The sequence below is a fragment of the Oncorhynchus clarkii genome, chromosome 13 (assembly GCF_045791955.1).
Source record: "Oncorhynchus clarkii lewisi isolate Uvic-CL-2024 chromosome 13, UVic_Ocla_1.0, whole genome shotgun sequence".
Lineage (NCBI taxonomy): Eukaryota > Metazoa > Chordata > Actinopteri > Salmoniformes > Salmonidae > Oncorhynchus > Oncorhynchus clarkii.
Genome location: NC_092159.1, coordinates 21,056,165 through 21,078,824, shown reverse-complemented (window position 1 = coordinate 21,078,824; position 22,660 = coordinate 21,056,165). Strand labels below are relative to the sequence as shown.

The 22,660-nt window shown below is 43.6% G+C and overlaps 1 pseudogene; it reads right to left on the bottom strand.

Moving 5' to 3' along the window:
• Positions 1 to 2,131: 2,131 nt before the first annotated feature.
• LOC139424565 (U3 small nucleolar RNA-associated protein 6 homolog) lies at positions 2,132 to 22,545 on the bottom strand (annotated as a pseudogene).
• Between the last annotated feature and the right edge of the window lie 115 nt (positions 22,546 to 22,660).

Genomic DNA, 22,660 nt, shown 5'->3' with positions numbered 1-22,660 from the left:
GTGTGAATGTACAGTGCCTTCAGCCTTATTCTAAAATGGATTAAATAAAAACATTTCCTCAGCAATCTACTCACAATACCCCAGAATGACAAAGCAAATACAAGTTCTTAGTATGTTTCGCTAATAAAAAAAGAAATGAAAAACATACCTTATTTACATAAGTATTCAGTCCATTTGCTATGAGACTCGAAAATTGAGCTCAGGTGCATCCTGTTTCCATTGATAATCCTTGATGTTTCTACAAATTATTTTGTAGTAGTCCACCTTTGGTAAATTCAATTGATTGGACATGATTTGGAAAGGCACACACCTGTCTATATAACATCCCACAGTTGACAGTGCTTGTCAGAGCAAAAACCAAGCCATGAGGTCAAAGGAATTGTCCGTAGAGCTCAGAGACAAGATTGTGTCGAGGCACAGATCTGGGGAAGGGTACCAAAAAAATTGCTACAGCATTGAAAGTCCCAAGAACACACTGGCCTCCATCATTCTTAAATGGAAGAAGTTTGGAACCACCAAGATTCTTCCTAGAGCTGGCCGCCCCGCCAAACTGAGCAATCGGGGGAGAAGGGCCCTGGTCAGGGAGGTGACCAAGAACCCGATGGTCACTCTGACAGAGCTCTATAGAGTACCTCTTTGGAGATGGGAGAACCTTCCAGAAGGACAACCATCTCTGTAGCACTCCACCAAGCAGGCCTTTGTGGTAGAGTGGCCAGACGGAAGCCACTCCTCAGTAAAAGGCACATGACAGCCCGCTTGGAGTTTGCCAAAAGGCACCCAAAAACTCTGACCATGAGAAACAAAATCTTCTGGTCTGATGAAACCGAGATTGAACTCTTTGGCCTGAATGCAAAGTTTCACATCTGGAGGAAACCTGGCATCATCCCTACGGTGAAGCATGGTAGTGGCAGCATCATGCTGTGGGGATGTTTTTCAGTGGCAGGGACCGGGAGACTAGTCAGGATCGAGGCAAAGATGAACAGAGCAAAGTACAGAGAGATCCTTAATGAAAACCTGCTCCAGAGTACTCAGGACCTCAGGCTGTGGCGAAAGTAACCTTCCAACAAGACAACGACCCTAAGCACACAGCAAAGACAACGCAGGAGTGGCTTCAGGTCTGAATGTCCTTGAATGTCCCAGCCAGAACCCGAACGAGCATCTCTGGAGACCTGAAAATAGCTGTGCAGCAACGCTCCCCATCCAACATGACAGAGCTTGAGAGGATCTGCAGAATATAATGAGAGAAACTCCCCATATTTTACTGCTGCTCTTTAATTACTTGTTCCTTTTATTTCTTATTCATATTTTTTTAAACTGCATTGTTGGTTAGGGGCTTGTAAGTAAGCATTTCACTGTAACGTCTACCTACACCTGTTGTATTCGGTGCATGTGACAAATAACATACCCAAGAAGACTCAAGTCTGTAACTGCTGCCAAAGGTGCTTCAACAAAAGTACTGAGTAAAGGGTCTGAATACTTATGTAAATGTGATATTTCACTTTTATTTTGTATAAAATAGCAATAATTTCTAAACACCTGTTTTTGATTTGTCATTATGGGGTATTGTGTGTAGATTGATGAGGAAAAAAACTATTTACATTTTTGAATAAGGCTGTAATGTAACAAAATGTGGAAAAAGTCAAGGGGTCTGTACTAAGGTACAGGAGAGTGCAATGTTCTGACAGCAGATAAATGTCTTGTATAGAGCTGAATCTGTTAACACTAATCAAGAAAAGGTTTTGCAGAGCACTGGTTGGTCAGTGGATCTACTGCTATCCCTAGGCTCCAATCTGAGGAAGCAAGTCAGGGGTCGTTATGCTCATAATACTCACATGTATTTAAGTAGTCATGTGACGCACACACTGGTTATTGAAACAGAAGAACGATAATCCCATGTGCTACAATGTGTGATATTGACCTACAGATGGAACACTGTAGAAACACCCTGACCAAGGAGACTGTAGGGATGCTTTTATTTCAAGTTAACAGCGACAAAGTTAATGTTTTGTTAATGCGTAATAAATGTTATTTTCACTGATGTGTACATTAAAACATAACTCTTCAAAAAATAAAATGATTCAAGTTGTAAACTTGCATGAAACACCATGTTGAATACAAAATGCAAGGAAATGTAAAGTACAAATTGAACTCGATCATATAAAGTGTGTTCTAGAGGTGTCCAGTCTGCAGCAGGGTGTACTGGGCAGTGAATCTCTCCACATTCTCCCCCTCCAGCAGCTTCATGGCTCTCCAGTGGATCTTCCCACAGCTTTCTGGCTGGCCTCTGGGCCCAAGCTCCTCTCGGATGTACTCCAGCCACAGATCTGGAGGGTAAAAGCCATACAGACAGTCCTGAGTGACCCATCTCAACTTACTTTGTCCCAGAAAACTACATGGAAGTAAAGGTTTATATTCATGCCATACTAAAACACCTCAAATCAGCTAATCAAAGTTGCTGTTGATTCAGGTGTGTTAATGTTGGGCTGGAATAAAAGCCTGCAAAACCTGTAGTTCCAACCACGTATGTCTTGTTCATTCTTCTACTGGCCTATTGGAAGTCTTTGAGTTGTTAAGTGTAGCAACTGACATGCAAAAATCCCTGTGGGACTTATTTGAAATGGGCTGCTTCGAATGCGCTTTTCAGAATCTCACCATCATCTGTGGAGCCGAATTCCCTCAGGGCTCTCTCATAGAAGTCCCTCAGGTTGCTCATCTTGGGAGTCTCCTAAAAGAACAGTCACACCATTCCAGTTAGTACAACAGCCTTGCCAATGACCATAACCCGTTGGCTATGCAGCACAAACAGATCTGGGAACAGACTTACAAAAATCCTAACATTAGTGTGAAAAGTTAAACCCTTTATGCAACATGTTTACATAAAGCCACAACAATGTGTGGCAATATTGGAACAACAGTCTAGTTTGAGACGATGCCTTGGTTGGTTGCAACATATATTTGTCTGAGCATGGACTATCTTTCCGATTTGGTCCTGCCGTACATACCTACACAAACGCTACGGTCACAAGACGCAGGCCTTCTTAGTGTCCCTAGAATTTCTAAACAAACAGCTGGAGGCAGGGCTTTCTCCTATAGAGCTCCATTTTTATGATATGGTCTGCCTACCCATGTGAGAGACACAGACTCAACCTTTAAGTCTTTACTGAAGACGCATCTCTTCAGTGGGTCATATGATTGAGTGTAGTCTGGCCCAGGAGTGTGAAGGTGAACGAAAATGCACTGGAGCAACGAACCGCTCTTGCTGTCTCTGCCTGGCCGGTTCCCCTCTTTCCACTGGGATTCTCTGCCTATAACCCTATTACAGGGGCTGAGTCACTGGCTTACTGGTGCTCTTCCATGCCGTCCCTGGGAGGGGTGCGTCACTTGAGTGGGTTGAGTCATTGACGTGATCTTCCTGTCTGGGTTGGCGCTCCCCCTTGCGTTGTGCCGTGGCAGAGATCTTTGTGGGCTATACTCAGCCTTGTCTCAGGATGGTAAGTTGGTGGTTGAAGATATCCCTCTAGTGGTGTGGAGGTTGTGCTTTGGCAAAGTGGGTGGGGTTATATCCTGCCTGTTTGGCCCTGTCCGGGGGTATCGTCGGATGGAGCCATAGTGTCTCCTGACCCCTCCTGTCTCAGCCTCCAGAATTAATGCTGCAGTAGTTTGTGTCGGGGGGCTAGGGTCAGTTTGTTATATCTGGAGTATTTCTCCGGTCTTATCCAGTGTCCTGTGTGAATTTAAGTATGCTCATGCTCTCTCTCTCTCTCTCTCTCTCTCTCTCTCTCTCTCTCTCTCTCTCTCTCTCTCTCTCTCTCTCTCTCTCTCTCTCTCTCTCTCTCTCTCTCTCTCTCTCTCTCTCTCTCTCTCTCTCTCTCTCTCTCTCTCTCTCTCTCTCTCTCTCTCTCTCTCTCTCTCTCTCTCTCTCTCTCTCTCTCTCTCTCTCTCTCTCTCTCTCTCTCTCTCTCTCTCTCTCTCTCTCTCTCTCTCTCTCTCTCTCTCTCTCTCTCTCTCTCTCTCTCTCTCTCTCTCTCTCTCGGAGGACCTGAGCCCTAGGACCATGCCTCAGGACTACCTGGCCTGATGACTCCTTGCTGTCCCCAGTCCGCCTGGCCGTGCTGCTGCTCCAGTTTCAACTGTTCTGTCTGCGGCTATGGAATCCTGACCTGTTCACCGGACGTGCTACCTGTCCCAGACATGCGGTTTTCAACTCTCTAGAGACAGCAGGAGTGGTAGATACTCTGAATGTGATCGGCTACGAAAAGCCACCTGACCTTTATTCCTGAGGTGCTGACCTGTTGCACCCTCGACAACTACTGTGATTATTATTATTTGACCCTGCTGGTCACCTATGAACATTTGAACATCTTGGCCATGTTCTGTTATAATCTCTACCCGGCACAGCCAGAAGAGGACTGGCCACCCCTCATAGTCTGGTTCCTCTCTAGGTCTCTTCCTAGGTTCTGGCCTTTCTAGGGAGTTTTTCCTAGCCACCGTGCTTCTACACCTGCATTGCTTGATGTTTGGGGTTTTAGGCTGGGTTTCTGTACAGCGCTTTGAGATATCAGCTGATGTAAGAAGGGCTTTATAAATACATTTGATTTTGATTTGTTCTTGTTTCCCCATACATTGTGACTCGACTCACTTGATCTTTCTCCATCTGGATCATTCTGGTGAAAAAGGCCTTGGAGAAGGGCCGGCTCTCATGCAAACTGGAAAATAAGAGAAGGTCCAACGTTGTTTTTCCTTCTTCAAAATGCTGAACTCAAATTCATATTAATAGGTTGTCATCTAAACGAGGATACCTTGTACAAAATAACTACTGTGAATTACAATCGTCATTTTAATGATTTGGCCTTCACAATGCAGAACTGGTGAGAAATGAATAATATAATATTACTATTCATATTCAGTACCTTGTGAAGGTCTTCCTGGCTTTCTTGTAGCCTCCGGCCCTGTAGGACCAGTCAAGGTACTTCTCCTTTATCTCCATGGAAACGGCAGGCACCACAGACAGCAGACCTCTCTGAGAGCAGAGGAAAAAACAAACTGTTACAACTAATTCTCATCCAACTAGACAACATTGTATGTAGGGAAATATGGCTGCGTTTACATAAATTGGTATTTTGACCAATCAGAACAGCTCTGAAAAAGATCTGATGTGATTGGTCAAAAGATCAGAATTGGGCTGCCGATGTAAACGCAGCCTTTGAGGCACTACTGCTTTTGCACTGACACAATGGAGGCTAAGAACGACATAGAACCAGAAAAAGCTTGGTCAATGCACTGTCTGGACAGTGCTTTGAATTATGACAAAGGCAAACTGTTATTGTATTAAAATGTGATAAACTAATGTAATTTTTGAGAGGTTGGGCTTTGTTCTGTACCTGAAACAGGGCTTCAGTTTCCTCTGGGCTCTGTGATGTCATGCTCCACTCCACCTGCAGCTGCCACAGGGGCAAACTCGACTGTCAACAGACAAGACCATAGTGGTTAACATCAGGTAAGATGCTCTTAACAAATAAAATATATTCATGGGTTGCTGGGCTGGAAAATGTGTTACCGGTAAGTACGGCTTGCACTCTTTGATGCTCCAAACATTTTTGTAAGATACTCCCCCCCATAAATCTTAGTCAAAATGTTTTTTTTACATTCCAGAGACAATCCCACTGGGCCCATATTATTTCGCAACTCACACCCCGGATCAACAATGTCTTTGTGACTACATAATTACATCACACAGTCAGCCCCTTCCCGTGAGCTGCCCCTTATATTGCGCAACACCCGTCATAACAATGAAAGACGATCTACAGGAGCCATATTGCCATAAATTGCCTGAATTGATAAAATAACAATAAATTGGATACGTTTATAACGATGTGCACCACTTGTTTTTTTTCTTCCTTTGAACTACTACTAGTTTGACTGTAGCCATCAATTGTCCCATAAACAATCACCCACATTAGCAAACTATCTTATCACATTTCTCTAGTATAGGCTACTTTTCATGACGATATCAGCAAAATGCCTGCGATAAGGGATCGGTATGGTTGGTGTCGATAATTGATTGGTTTATCATCCCAGCTCTACTACATACTACCCACTGGGCACAGACGTCAGTTCAACGCCTACGAACATGAAATCAACTAAAAGTCATTTGAGTCTCCCTGGTATTAGTTATAGGTTTTTACAGTACCTAAAGAATTTACCTGTAAGAAAACTCTCCCTGGTATTAGTAATGGGGTTTAACAGTACCTGAAGCCATTCTATCATGTCATTTGACCGCAGGAAAAGGAACTACCGTGTAAATACTGTACTGTGGGTTTGATTGAATGGAGCCTTTCCAGTCATATTGGAACTGGTTTCCAGCAGGGAATAGCAGTCATTTGAGGAAGTTAATATGCTGTAGAAAATTATCTGGGACAGAGTTGGAGCTGCCCCACTTTCACAGCAGCCCATAGTGACTGTGTGTGTGTGTGTGTGTGTGTGTGTGTGTGTGTGTGTGTACCTTGGGATTCACATGTGTCAGGGCGTCCTGGAATAGCTTGCCTGTGGCACCACTCCCCAGACGCACCATCGTCTGCAGCGCCAGGCACCACACGTCCACAGATTGTCTGTGGCGCTGGGTGGCTGCCATGGCAACCGCAGCGGTCTGCTCCGAGTCTCCCGATGAGAGTAAGACCTGCAGCTGAACCGACCGATGGAGGGACACAGGCACAGCAAACCGTTACATGTTTGTGAACCTCGTGTATCCTATTGGCTTCTATGCTGTGTGTTTGTACGTTAGAAAGCCTATGTTTATACACTTGCTGTCCTAGATTTACTCTTGCCATAAGACATCTTCTTACCCAGTTCTTGTAGAAGTCCTCCTTCAGCAGTGAGGAGTCGTGGGCACGCTGAAGCACTGCCAGCAGCCTCTCCTGCCTCTGAGGGATGCCAACACACACACACAGGTCAGATTTCAGTCTTAGAAAACCATACACTCATTTCACTAATATACTAGTCACATAACCACTTGATCATCAATAATCTATCAATATTCTTCACACAAAAAAAAAGTGCTCATTGTCATGGTTTGAAATGTTAACCTTCTCCTTCAGCTCCCGGACGTCGGTTTTCCTCTTGAACCTCTCCAGGCAGAAGGACACGTAGCACGCCCACATGGCCTCTGGAACACAGCAGAGAGACCACCCATCACTAGGGTTGTTGCGGTGACCGGCAGTCATGACCACAGTCAAATTCCACGTGAACGTTGACGGTACTCTCCTCCTATGCTCCCACTGCATGAAAAGGCGCCAATGTGTTGGTCGTACCCAACTCGTTAACGATGTCAGAACGCTAATGGCCTGGTACTCAGCGCTCCATTGTCCCTCTAATCACTCTGACATGAATGCAAAATGTAGAATACGTTGTTCGACCTCGCTGGGGTCGATCAAGTTGAAGAAGATCAACAGCAGATTGAAACGGAGTGGAAAACATGGTCGTGGTGGATCTTGTTGCAAAGCCAAACAAGGTGATGATGAATTCGAAGCATTTAACAAGACATTTGTGAAGTGGTTGAAAAACGAGTTTTAATGCCTACAACCTAAATGTATGTAAACTTCCGACTTCAACTGTACTTGGTACATAGTTGGTGTACGCTACAAACTCTAGTAATCACCTTTGAGTGTGGACTGCAGTATTATGCATACTGGATGGACTGGTTACCTTACGCTACACTCCAAACTCTCCAGGCCGTATAGGCCGAGGCCAGTGTTTCCCCAAGCCTGGTCCTTGTGTAACCCCAACAGTACACATGGACAAACACACCATATATTCATGTCATTGACGGCTTGGTGATTAGCTGACAAGCTGAATCAGGTGTGCTTGTCCAGGGTTACAATACAAATGTGTACTGTTTGGGGTAATCGGGTACCACGGTTCGGAAACACTGGCCGAGGCCATGTGTTGGTTCATTAATTGTGCAGAGCAGCTTACAGAGTATATAATGAATCTGTATTTGATATTATTAGGATTTTGAATAACCTAATAATATGGCATTTTTTATATTTTCATAATTAATAGGCAGACACATTACCTTTCACTACAGAATATTTCACCACCGTGCGTTTCCGTTTCCTCCTCTCTCCTTCATTCCTTTCTCCAGCGAGCAGAGAGAGGAGCCGTCGGCAGTTTAATGAAATATGTTTTGTTGTGAAAAACGCGATTCTTGATGTTCCTGAACAGATTTCACTTGGTTTCCCAAATTAAGCACTGGGTAGCGGCAGGAAACAGGTTTGGAGACACCATGGCATACAGTTTGAGTGAAATATGACCCGTCACGCAGCAAGACGATGCTTCTCAAACAGTGGTTGATGTGTGGAGTGAAAGTTCTTTAAAAAGCCCAGACATTTCTATATGCAATCCAGTGTGAAAACAGGGGGGGGGGGTTCAGGCACATAGCGTGAAATGGGCACCATCAGCATGGCGGCCAAACGCAGTAAGGGTTGGAAGTATATTGCATAGTTTGCAATGCAAATATCAAGCTCTCCTACCATAGCACAACTATCGCCATGAGAAATCATATGCTTATCAAGCGCAAAGAAACATTCTCGGAGGGGGGACAAGCAGCAGCAATCTCGCACCGCATCTACTGTCACTGAAAAGCACCGGTGAGATCCCGCCAGAGCAGTTAACACCGCTCATTACTGTTTCAATGAATGATTCTCAAAACGGCCTGTTTTTTTTATTGACTGAATAGATATGGGGCCATTTCAATTTCATATTTATTTACTCAACCCATCTTAACGTAGTCCTTTTGATTCTACAAGCATCTACAAGCAAGCGCCACCGCTGAGGTTACTGCCTTTTTTAACATTGTGTTCCACAATATAATACAACCAGTTGATATTACGGTTTCAACATCTTAAATGGCACTTGTTATTTTATTGACTGGATATATATGGGGCAATTTAGCAATTAGGATTCATCTGTATGATAAATCATGCAGTGTTGTGCACGGTTGGCATACGGACAAATGCAACAAAAAAAAACATTTCCAGGACTTGGTGTTCTAAAAATATATATTTTTATTTGAATACTCGAGTACCAGAAAAAACAACAACAACAGGATAGTAACAACAACAAAAAAAAGAAGTCAAATGCCCATCCCTAGGTGTTTGTGACCAACATGATTCGAAGCAGTGTCTCCTGGACCCATATGACGGCATTAGACCGCCTAGGTTTGGCAAGCAAATGCAACTTTTCAGGTCTCGGGCAAGGTCACCCATCACGAGCGTGGTCCTCGAACCTCCTCTGTGACACTTCATCCAACGCGTCACTTGTGTACTTATTGTATCGTGTCTACCTGTGTTGAGGTCTTTATTTGCCTTATGTTGCGTCTACCTACGTCAAGTTTCGTGTTGTGTCTTACCCGTGTGCTTGTAATGTGTTGCGTTTCTGTCTAACCTGTGTTGGTGTGTGCATTTCTGTTGGTTGTGTGTATGTACCTGTGTTGAGGTGTTAATTTCTGTTTATTGTGTGTACATACCTGTGTTGAGGCTGTTGAGGCCCTGCTCGTAGACCTGGCAGCAGCGCTCCTCTCTCCTGGCGATGTCAGAGGCCCGCCCCTTGGCTGTCTGAAGCTCCTCCCCCACCGTCGCCTCCAGCTCCCGCCTGGCCATGAAGTCCCACGTCAGTGAGTCGTCTGTGTATTTGCTCTGCAGGCTGGGGACAGGACATTCAGCATGGTCAGTGTGTGTTGTGTCATGTTGAAAAATGAACACAGGGAGATCAGCAACCCAAAATGTAGCCTTACTCTTGTATAATGGAGTCCTGTAGGTCTCTAGTGAAGTCAAAGATGGCGGCGATGGTCAAAAGAGACAGGATGAAATCGGCTCCTGTGGACAGCACAGAGAAATCCATTAACATCTCCAAAACACTGTCTCTACTCTCTTAATAACCAAAGTAGACATACAGATAACTGTTAGGCAATACAAATGGCATAGAATAAATACAACGCAATGGAAAACAGCTCACCTTGGATTTTCCCAGTAGCATCTCTGTACACCACCTCGGCCCTCGGACAGTTTGCCACTCACGATCTCAGGGGAGAACTCGTACCCTCCCTGTAGAGCGAAGAGGACAATCAGTGACCCAGTCCAGAAAAAGAAGAAACTCAAAAAGGTGTGTGTGTGTACTCACCATGTCTATCTCAGCCTGCTCCAGCTCCTTCTGTTGCTTCCTTAATTTCTCAGCATGCAACAGCTCCATACGGAAGCACTGTTCAGATAGAGGCACAGGTATCAATCATCCTGGGGGTTTTAACAGTGGTCCCGCTACATTTAGGCCTTTTATGTGCATTCAGTGTTTGCTACCACAGCACTTAGATTTCCGTAGCATCTTAGCTTCGAGCCTAATATGGCAATTCTTCAATTCATTGAAAATCAAATCCCACTCCGTACCTCCTGGTAGACCTTCTTGCTTTCCGGGTGGAAGAGCAGGGCACGCAGGAACAGGTGTCTGGCGCTCTCTGACGAGTTTCTGTCCTCCAGCTCGCTCTTGGCAGCCATGATCCACAGGGCTGGAGAAAGGAGAGGCAATCAATGATTCCGCTGACGAGGCTCCGTCATCCACTCAAACAATTGGAGCAATGATAGGACCCTGTGTAGTGTATATAGGGGCTCTTTGCAGCTCAGTTGGTAGAGCACGGCGCTTGTAACGCCAGGGTAGTGGGTTTGATTCACAGGACCACCCATACGTAAAATGTATGCATGCATGACTAAGTCGCTTTGGATAAATGCGCATACATTATATACCGAGTGTACAAAACATTAGGAACACCTGCTCTTTCCATGACAGACTGGCCAGGTGAAAGCTATGATCCCTTATTGGTCACCAGTTAAATCCACTTCAAAAATCTGTGTAGATGAAGTGGGGGAGACAGGCTAAAGAAGGATTTTTAAGCCTGGAGACAATTGAGACATGGACTGTGTATGTGTGCCATTCAGAGGGTGAATGGGCAAGACAAAATATTTAAGTGCCTTTGAACGGGGTATGGTAGTAGGTGCCAGGCGCACCGGTTTGAGTGTGTCATGAACTGCACCACTGCTGAGTTTTTCTACGCTCAAAAGTTTCCTGTGTGTATCAAGAATGGTTCCCTACCCAAAGGACATCCAGCCAACTTGACAACTGTGGGAAGCATTGGAGTCAACATGGGCCAGCATCTCTGTGGACCAGTTTCGACACCTTGTATTAGTCCATGCCCCGACGAATTGAGGCTGTTGTGAGGGCAAAAGGGGGTGCAACAATGCGTTCCTTAATGTTTTGTACACTCAGAGTTTATTACAAGGACATATGCCATTGACGTGGTATGTCACCATAGTATAATGATGATAAATCTACCTGGTTTCTCAGGATGAATGGCAAGCATGGAGGAGAACACCTTGCTGATTGCACCCTTTGTGTTCTATTTGAGATGACAAAAAATAACAGTTTCAAAAAATAACCAAACACAACATTTATTCAACGTAGAACCCAAGATAACTTAAACTTACCCATTTCTTACAGAAAGCAATGTGAGAGAGCCACAACTGAACATCATCCTGCAAAAAGATAACTTATTATTGACCTGTCCATTGACTTCTTTGGTACCTTCTGCATAGCGCTGTTTGAAATATTCAACATCCCGTAGCTAATAGCTATGTCATATAGGGCTTGTATGGTACCTTCCATTTAGTTGTGGCCCTTCTGAAAATGTTGTTGATCCTCGAGATGATGGAAAACTCAATCTCCTCTCTTTTGAACTGATAGCCGATGCGCTATAAATTAAACATGATGAGGAACAAATACTTTTTTTTAAATACTCCTGATACAGATATTCAATATTTCCATATTTCATAGAACTTCAAATGACTTGCAGTCATTCATTGGTTGTAAACTCTAGCATGATAATGAAAGTGGATATTATTATTTGTGGTTGCCATGGCACTGTGAGGCAGCCTAAACAAAGAGCTCTGTATATTTTGTACATATTTTAGATTTTTTTTTAAATCGTGTCATTGAGTGTTGATTGGATATACAGTTGAAGTCGGAAGTTCACATAAGCTGAGTTTGAATGTGTTTGGCTAAGGTGTTTCACCATTCCTGACATTTAATCCTAGTAAAAATATATTTTTGATATATATTGAAGCAACATCTCAAGACATCAGTCAGGAAGTTAAAGCTTGGTCGCAAATGGGTCTTCCAAATCGACAATGACCCCAAGCATACTTCCAAAGTTGTGGCAAAATGGCTTAAGGACAACAAAGTCAAGGTATTGGAGTGGCCAACACAAGGCCCTGACCTCAAACCTATAGAAAATGTGTGGGCAGAACTGAAAAAGCGTGTGCGAGCAAGGAGGCCTACAAACCTGACTCAGTTACACCAGCTCTGTCAGGAAGAATGGGCCAAAATTCACCCAACTTATTGTGGAAGGCTACCCCAAACGTTTGACCCAAGTTAAACAATTTAAAGGCAATGCTACCAATTACTAATTGAGTGTATGTAAACATCTGACCCACTGGGAATGTGATGAAAAAAATAAAAGCCTAAATAAATCACTCTACTATCATTCTGACTGTTACGGATACAGGTATCCTGTGTCTGTGTGTATCCTGTGTCTGTGTGTATCCTGTGTGTGTTTCTTTTCTCTCCTTCTCCCCTCACAGATGAAAATCATCACTCCCCAATCAGTCAACAATCAACCCATCAATCAGAAGACACACCTCCTCCTGTTTCCTACCCTATCACAGTTCCTTCCCCATGGTTTAAAAACCCCATCATTTGTTTGTTCAGGAGCTCAATCTTTGTAATGCCAAGTTGGTAGAACTCTGTTCTTTGTAGATTTCAGGGTAGCTCAATCTTTGTAATGCCATGTTGGTAGATAGCTGTTCTTTATAGATTTCAGGAGAGCTCAATCTTTGTAAATGACATGTTGGTAGATCTCTGCTCTTGATAGATTTCAGTAGCACAATCTCTTTGTAAATGCCATGTATGTAGATTTCGCTCTTTGTGTAATAATTAACCTCTTCTTTTGTTTGAGCACCTCCAAATCACTTTGTCATCTCCTGTGAGTATTGTTTTTGTTTATGGTGTTTGCTGGTGGGAAAAAGGGGAAAGACAAGACAAGTCGCCCATGGGCATACACTACCCGTAGGTAAACTTTGTTAAAACACACTAGTTAGAACTGGGCGGACCACCCACTGTATTTTTGGTTAGTTAGTTAGCTGTTGTTGAAATAGGCTAGCCTAGCTTAGGGGTGTTTTTGCATATTTGTTTCTTTCCTTGGGTCCAGCTCAGCCCTTTTTCCTGCTCCCCCCCCCATTACCGTGTGTTTATAATAAACCCTGAGTTTGACGGTATTATTTCGGTTGTCGTGGTTATTTCGTTTACTTTTACTTTGTCACTATTATAATTTACATGAGTTATGTTACGGGTCTCACTACCATTCCCCCCTAGACTGTCGGGCCAAAAGAGATTCGTAACATAAGTGGAGCCTCATCCGGGATCTGTCTTTACTGACACCCATGCCGCTCATGTAGATTGTTGAAGTGGTATAGTTCAGTGAGCGTCATAGCTGAAGTAGCATTAGTGTTTGCTATTTTCGTTGGCTCTTGTGAAGTAGTGTAAGATGGCTACTTTTGATTTGAAGTCCTTTTTGGATAATCCTTCGTGGGAGGTTTTTGATAAATGTCGTAGAGTTGATTTAATGACCTTGGCTGACCATTACTCAATATCGATTCAGCAGAGTGTAGTTAAGGCGGAGGTTAAACAGCTAGTGTTAAATGTATTGTTGGAAGAGCAGGTGCTTGTGTTACCGCTGCCTGAGTCTACTAACCCTGTAGGGGATGTAACTGCTCCTATAAGCCCATTGGTATCTGATAATGAGGGTGAGGCTAAAACACCAGCCACATTGTCCCATTTTGATCCACTCTCCCCACTGTCAAACGGTGATGCCAGAAGGGATGTCCGTTTAGCACAGTTCCAACTAGAGGTGGAAGAGAGAGCCCAAATTAGGCGAGAGACTCTCCAGTTGGAGATGTGTAAAATTGAGGCAGAAAGAGAACAGCGGCATTTAGATTTGGAGATGGGTAAAATTGAGGCAGAAAAAGAACAGCGGCATTTAGATTTGGAGATGTGTAAAATTGAGGCAGAAAAAGAACGAGAACAACGGCAGATGATGTGTAAAATTGAGGCAGAAAGAGAACAGCGGCAGATGACGTTTAAAATGCGCCAGATGGAACTGGAGGCAGAGACAGCGAGGCTAGCCTTCGTTCCTACTGTGCCTGTTTGTGAGCCGTCCCCACCTGCTGTGTCCTCAAACACGTTTGACATTAGTAGGCAGATTGCCTTAGTACCTTTGTTCAGAGAGTCGGAGGTTGACTCCTATTTTTGTGTATTTGAGCGTATAGCCGTAGCATTGAAGTGGCCTGAAGAGGTATGGTGCCTATTACTTCAGTGTAAATTAACTGGTAAAGCCCAAGAGGTTTTGTCAGCGCTACCTCTGGAGGACAGTTTGAATTATGAAGTGGTCAAAGCTACTGTTCTTCGTGCCTATGAGCTTGTGCCTGAGGCATACCGACAGAGATTTAGGTCTCATAGAAAGTCTTCTAGTAAGACTTATGTGGAATTTGCTAGAGACAAGGGAAATCTGTTTGATAAATGGCATGCTGCTAGTAAGGTAACTGATTTCAACTCTCTCCGGGAGTTAATCTTGTTGGAAGAGTTTAAAAATTGCTTACCCGAACGCATTGTAGTTTACCTTAACGAACAGAAAGTATCCTCCCTGGCAGAAGCGTCTGTGTTGGCAGACGAGTTTGTGTTGACACACAAGAGTGTGTTTTCGGCTCAAACTGAGAGTAGAACCACTGAGTTTCCTACCTTTAGCCCTAGTCGGCCCGCAGTAGTATATAAAGCACGCCAGAAGAATGAGCGTTCCTGTTTCTATTGTCATAAAGTGGGACATATGATTAATGATTGCTTCCTGCTTAAACGCAAACAAGGGATGCCTCTTCGTGCCAAGCCGCCAACAGGTGTTGGTCTAATTCGTACGGTTGTGAGGTCTGCAACAAAACAGGTGCCTCAGGGTAACTGTAGTTTGAAAGACCCAGTCCCCGACCGCAGTTATGAACCATTCATTTTCGAGGGGTTTGTGTCCCTAGAGAATGACGAAGCGTCTCAGCGTCCGGTTAAAATCCTTAGAGATACTGGTGCGGCGCAGTCGTTTATATTGTCTGATGTGTTGCCCTTATCTGACGATACATACTGTGGTTCCAGTGTGTTAGTGCAGGGTATTGAAATGGGTTTTGTCCCAGTGCCGTTGCACTTTGTGAAAGTACACTCTGAGTTAATCAGTGGAATATTCAGAGTGGGGGTACGTCCTAAGTTGCCAGTGAAAGGTGTGACCTTTATAATGGGTAACGATATTGCCGGAGGAAAGGTAGTACCCGTATTGGAAGTATTGGATAAAAGTGACCACTCTCTCTCGAATGAGTTGGCACAGAGTTATCCACATGTGTTCCCCGCTTGTGCTGTCACTCGTGCTCAGGCACTACAAGAGGGTGACGTGATAGATTTGTCGAACACTGTTCTGTTCAAAGAGGATGATCAAGAGGATGGATTGTGTGATACCTCTGAGAAGCTGATCACCTCTGACAAACAGCTCAGGAAAGAATCAAAGTACGTTGAAGTTATTGCTGATGCAATACAATTACCAGTCACTCGTGAGCAGCTGATTGCTAACCAAAAGGTTGACAACAAGCTTGCTAAATGTTTTTCTAGTGTTGTCTCGTTAGAAGAGGTGAAGAAGAAGAATGTGGCTTACTTCATTGATGGTAATCTCCTCATGCGTAAATGGAAATCCCATGTTGACGCGGGTGGAGATTGGAATGCTGTTTACCAAATAGTGATTCCTACAGCCTTTCGACAAAATGTGTTATCCCTTGCTCATGATCACCAGTGGTCTGGTCATTTAGGAATTACAAAGACGTATGATCGGATCCTTCGACATTTCTTTTGGCCAGGTTTAAAACCAGATGTGGCTCAGTTCTGTCGGACATGCCACACCTGTCAGATAACAGGAAAACCAAATCAGGTTATTCCTCCTGCTCCTCTTTGTCCTATACCTGTCATAGGTGAACCATTTGAGCATGTGGTTGATTGTGTCGGACCGTTACCGAAGACAAAATCGGGTAACCAGTTTTTGTTAACGATAATGTGTATGGCTACAAGATACCCCGAGGCTATTCCTCTGAGAAGGATTACAGCTCCGATAGTGAGTAAAGCCTTAATAAAATTCTTCACGACATTCGGGTTACCTAAGGTGGTACAAAGCGATCAAGGTACCAATTTCCTATCCAAGCTCTTCAAGCAGGTGTTGAAATCCTTATCAATTACGCACCGTGTATCAAGCGCCTATCACCCAGAGTCTCAGGGTGCGCTTGAAAGATGGCATCAGACACTGAAGTCTATGCTACGTAAATATTGTTTGGAATCTGAGAAAGATTGGGATGAGGGAGTTCCTCTAGTTTTGTTTGCTGCTCGTGAAACTGTGCAGGAGTCCCTAGGTTTCAGCCCGGCTGAACTAGTGTTTGGTCACACAGTAAGAGGACCAATGAAAGTCCTTAAAGAACAGTTCTTGTCCCAAGAGTTGTGTACCAGAGATGAGAATGTGTTGGACTATGTTAGTCGCTTTCGTGAGCGCCTACACCAAGCTTGTGCTCTTGCAAAGGAAGCTCTGTCTTCCTCACAGAGGAGCATGAAAAGACACTATGATAAAGAGGCTGTTTCTCGTCCACTACAGCCAGGTGACCAAGTACTGGTGTTATTACCTTTTCCAGGATCTTCACTGTCAGCTCGTTTCTCTGGTCCTTATTTAATTGAAAAGAAAATAAGTGAAACTGACTATGTGCTTCAAACTCCTGATAGAAAACGCCAATCTCGTGTGTGTCACATTAACATGTTGAAAGCATACCACACCCGACCCATCTCACAGTTAGATAGTTCAAAAACAGAGGAAGGTACTGCTGTCTCCTCTGCTACTACTGCGATGATAGCGGACTGTCATATTGATGATGTTGATGGCTTGGAGTTGCGCAATACTCAACAGCAGTGTGTTAGATTGCCCAACTCAGAAATGCTGCTGTCTATCCAGTCAGGTCTGGTTCATTTAACGGATGGACAGGCTAATGATATTGTGAGGCTACTACACAGTTTTCCATGTCTCTTTAATGACGTTCCTACTTGCACCAATGTGTTGGAACATGACATTAATGTTGGAAATGCTACACCTATCAAGCAACACCCATATCGTATCAACGCTTCCAAGAGGAAGATAATGAGGGATGAGGTGAGATATTTGTTGGAGAATGACCTGGCTAAGCCAAGTTCAAGCCCTTGGAGTTCTCCTTGCATTCTGGTTCCTAAACCTGATGGTACGTCCAGGTTATGTACGGATTATCGAAAGGTAAATTCTGTCACAATGCCAGATTCGTTCCCGTTACCCAGACTGGACGACTGTATCGACACTATTGGTGCTGCTAAGTATGTAACCAAGTTGGACCTCTTAAAAGGTTACTGGCAGGTTCCGTTAACTTCACGTGCTTCAGAGATTTCTGCCTTTGTGACCCCAGACAACTTCCTACAGTACTCAGTCATGGCTTTTGGGATGCGAAATGCACCAGCCACTTTCCAACGACTGGTTAACTCTGTATTAGCTGGCGTTCCTAATTGTAGTGCATACCTTGATGACCTAGTGATTTATTCGTCTACGTGGTCAGATCATGTTGACTTGCTAAGGGTAGTATGTGAACGGTTGGCAGCTGCTTCTCTAACCCTGAACTTGGCAAAGTGCGAGTTTGGGAAGGCTACTGTTACCTATCTCGGTAAAGAGGTTGGCCATGGACAGGTGCGCCCTGTTGATGCCAAGGTCTTGGCTATAACTGCATTCCCTGCACCTACCACTAGACGAGAGCTACGCCGCTTTTTAGGGATGGTTGGCTATTACCGTAGCTTCTGTAAAAATTTCTCTGCGGTAGTGGCTCCATTGACTGATTTGCTCAGTCCGGCAAGACCATTTGTGTTGTCCCCTGATTGTAAGAGAGCTTTTGAATCAGCGAAAGCACTCTTATGTAGTACCCCTGTACTTGCTGCTCCGGATTTTGAACAACCGTTCAAGCTTGAGGTAGATGCTAGTGCCAGAGGTGCTGGTGCTGTTCTACTGCAGCAGGACAAGAGTGGAGTAGATCATCCCGTTTGTTATTTTTCACGTAAATTTAATAAATGTCAAACAAACTATGCGACAATAGAACAAGAAGCTCTTGCTTTGTTGTTGGCTCTGCAATACTTCGAAGTATACATTGGTTCCAGTGCCCTACCAGTGATTGTGTATACTGACCATAACCCCTTAGTTTTTCTCCACCGAATGTACAACCAGAACCAGCGCCTTATGCGTTGGGCGCTGATTGTACAAAATTATAATTTGGAGATCCGCCACAAAAAGGGTTCAGATAATGTGTTGGCAGATGCTTTGTCTCGTGTGTGAAGATGATTTCAGTATGTTTTGCAAGGTTGTTGATTTGTAGTGAGTGTTCATTTAAATACTGTAGTCGCAATCCCCCTAGGGTTGCTCTTTTAAGGGTGGGAGTGTTACGGATACAGGTATCCTGTGTCTGTGTGTATCCTGTGTGTGTTTCTTTTCTCTCCTTCTCCCCTCACAGATGAAAATCATCACTCCCCAATCAGTCAACAATCAACCCATCAATCAGAAGACACACCTCCTCCTGTTTCCTACCCTATCACAGTTCCTTCCCCATGGTTTAAAAACCCCATCATTTGTTTGTTCAGGAGCTCAATCTTTGTAATGCCAAGTTGGTAGAACTCTGTTCTTTGTAGATTTCAGGGTAGCTCAATCTTTGTAATGCCATGTTGGTAGATAGCTGTTCTTTATAGATTTCAGGAGAGCTCAATCTTTGTAAATGACATGTTGGTAGATCTCTGCTCTTGATAGATTTCAGTAGCACAATCTCTTTGTAAATGCCATGTATGTAGATTTCGCTCTTTGTGTAATAATTAACCTCTTCTTTTGTTTGAGCACCTCCAAATCACTTTGTCATCTCCTGTGAGTATTGTTTTTGTTTATGGTGTTTGCTGGTGGGAAAAAGGGGAAAGACAAGACAAGTCGCCCATGGGCATACACTACCCGTAGGTAAACTTTGTTAAAACACACTAGTTAGAACTGGGCGGACCACCCACTGTATTTTTGGTTAGTTAGTTAGCTGTTGTTGAAATAGGCTAGCCTAGCTTAGGGGTGTTTTTGCATATTTGTTTCTTTCCTTGGGTCCAGCTCAGCCCTTTTTCCTGCTCCCCCCCCCATTACCGTGTGTTTATAATAAACCCTGAGTTTGACGGTATTATTTCGGTTGTCGTGGTTATTTCGTTTACTTTTACTTTGTCACTATTATAATTTACATGAGTTATGTTACGGGTCTCACTACCATTCCCCCCTAGACTGTCGGGCCAAAAGAGATTCGTAACACTGACATTTCACATTATTAAAATCAAGTGGTGATCCTAACTGACCTAAGACAGGGAATTTTTACTAGGATTAAATGTCAGGAATTGTGAAAATGAAGTTTTAAATGCAGTTGGCTAAGGTGTATGTAAACTTCTGACTTCAACTGTAATTTCCCTCCTCATGATGCCATCTATTTTGTCCTTGCAGTCCTTCCTGCAACAAAGCACCCCCAGAACATGATGCTGCCACCCCCCTGCTTCGCGGTTGGGATGGTGTTCTTCGGCTTGCAAGCCTCCCCCTTTTTCCTCCAAACATAACGATGGTCATTACGACCATAAAGTTGAATTTTTGTTTCATCAGACTAGAGGACTTTTCTCCAAAAAGTATGATCTTTGTCCCCATGTGCAGTTGCAAACCGTAGTCTGGCTTTTTTATGGCGGTTTTGGAGCAGTGGCTTCTTCCTTGCAGAGGAATATAGGACTCGTTTTACTGTGGATATAGATACTTTTGTACCCGTTTCCTCCAGCATCTTCACAAGGTCCTTTGCTGTTGTTCTGGGATTGATTTGCACTTTTTGCACTAAAGTACGTTCATCTCTAGGAGACAGAACACGTCTCCTTCCTGAGTGGTATGACGGCTGCACAGTCAACTTAGTGTATGTTTCTATTTTCTATGGGGTTGAGATCTGGAGACTGGCTAGGCCACTCCAGGACCTTGAAATGCTTCTTACGAAGCCACTCCTTCGTTGCCCGGGCGGTGTGTTTGGGATCATTGTCATGCTGAAAGACCCAGCCACGTTTCATCTTCAATGCCCTTGCTGATACAAGGAGGTTTTCACTCAAAATCTCACGATACATGGCCCCATTCTTTCCTTTACACGGATCAGTTGTCCTGGTCCCTTTGCAGAAAAACAGCCCCAAAGCATGATGTTTCCACCCCCATGCTTCACAGTAGGTATGGTGTTCTTTGGATGCAACTCATTATTCTTTGTCCTCCAAACACGACAAGTTGAGTTTTTACCAAAAAGGTATATTTTGGTTTCAGCTGACCATATGACATTCTCCCAATCTTCTTCTGGATCATCCAAATGCTCTATAGCAAACTTCAGACGGGCCTGGACATGTACTGGCTTAAGCAGGGGGACACGTCTGGCACTGCAGGATTTGAGTCCCTGGCGGCGTAGTGTGTTACTCATGGTAGGCTTTGCTACTTTGGTCCCAGCTCTCTGCAGGTCATTCACTAGGTACCACCGTGTGGTTCTGGGATTTTTTTTGTGATCATTTTGACCCCACAGGGTGAGATCTTGCGTGGAGCCCCAGATTGAGGGAGATGATCAGTGGCCTTGTATGTCTTCCATTTCCTAATAATTGCTCCAACAGTTGATTTCTTCAAACCAAGCTGCTTACCTATTGCAGATTCAGTCTTCCCAGCCTGGTGCAGGTCTACAATTTTGTTTCTGGTTTCTAAGGTCTTGGCCATAGTGGAGTTTGGAGTGTGACTGTTTGAGGTTGTGGACAGGTGTCTTTTATACTGATAACAAGTTCAAACAGGTGCCATTAATACAAGTAACGAGTGGAGGACAGAGGAGCCTCTTAAAGAAGTTGTTACAGGTCTGTAAAAGCCAGAAATCTTGCTTGTTTGTAGGTGACCAAATACTTATTTTCCACCATAATTTTCAAATAAATTCATTAAAAATCCTAAAATGTGATTTTCTGGATTTTCTTTCTCATTTTGTCTGTCATAGTTGAAGTGTACCTATGATGAAAATTACAGGCCTCTCATCTTTTTAAGTGGGAGAACTTGCACAATTGGTGGCTGACTAAATACTTTTTTGCCCCACTGTAAGTGTATGTAAACTTCCCGACTTCAACTGTATATCTGGTTGTTTTTACCCATGGAGTGATGGCAAATCTGCTTGTTTGGCTAGCTAGACAGCTAGCTGCCTGCTAACGTTTGCATTTAAAAGATGCATCAGACTCATCACCGGCTTCTATTGAAATTAAAAAGTGGAACATTGTTATTGAGGTCGGACAGGCAGACAGCTAGGCTTATATTAAGCCCCGCCTTATAAGACCTGACTGCATTGTGGAAATGGCAGTGATCGTAATGAGGATGACTACTGCTCTGGATTGATGTGTGGTGAGCTTTTTTGTGCACAAGTCCAGGCTACAGAGAAGTTGAGCTGAGGACGACATCAGGGCCACCAAGCCAAATGAAAAGCATCATCAGGCATCACCATCACTCCAGTGAGTTGCCAGAAGCAACAGTCTCCGCCATGAGCTTGGCACACACAGTTGTGAAGGAACTCTCCGAAGCTGGCTTCATCAACATCACTTTCATTGTTTTGTTAATCTACCTAAATTGTTATTATCTTTATTTGTAGGCCTATACCGCAATTCAACTTTTAGCTGCGAATGTGTAGCCTACAAAATGAAATTAACCAAATCCATATATATATATATATATTACTACATATGAGATTCAAAACTTACTGATCTTCTCTTCTTGATCAGCTCTAAGACATTGATTTCATACTGAAATAAGAAATAACACAGATTAATACATTGTATAGTACTTGTTTTTGATTGCCCATACTCACATATTCCATCTTTATTCACTGGTATTCGGCACTCACCTGAATGTATGCAATGAAGTCAACTTTGGTTATGATCAATCGATGCAGTTTGTATTCTAAAGCTGTCGCCCTTTTTAGCAAGGATCTGTAATTGGGAGATGAATCGGATTTAATACAACTTCAAAGATTTGTACTAACATTGCAAGTGATAGATAAACTAAAGAGTGTTTTTAATCTTACTTGACTTCTTTTTTTGCTGAACAGTCCCACTCTCTCCAACTGTTCCAACTCTGGGATTCGATTCTCGATCCGCTGTTGGACTATTTCAGCCATCGTCACTTACTTGGTGCTTACAATTTGACCGACTTCTGTTGTGAATGTTATTAAAGCATTCCTTAAAAACAAGAATAGTGAACTAAATTAGCCCAAAAGCATCTTTCACACGTGTGGAAGTTGTGATTGCTGTATTTCCGGTTCGTGCTTCAACTGAGTCCGTGCAAAAACTTGTGAATTTACCCAAAAAATCCGCTTGACAAGCGAAAAACTTAGCATTGGTTTTT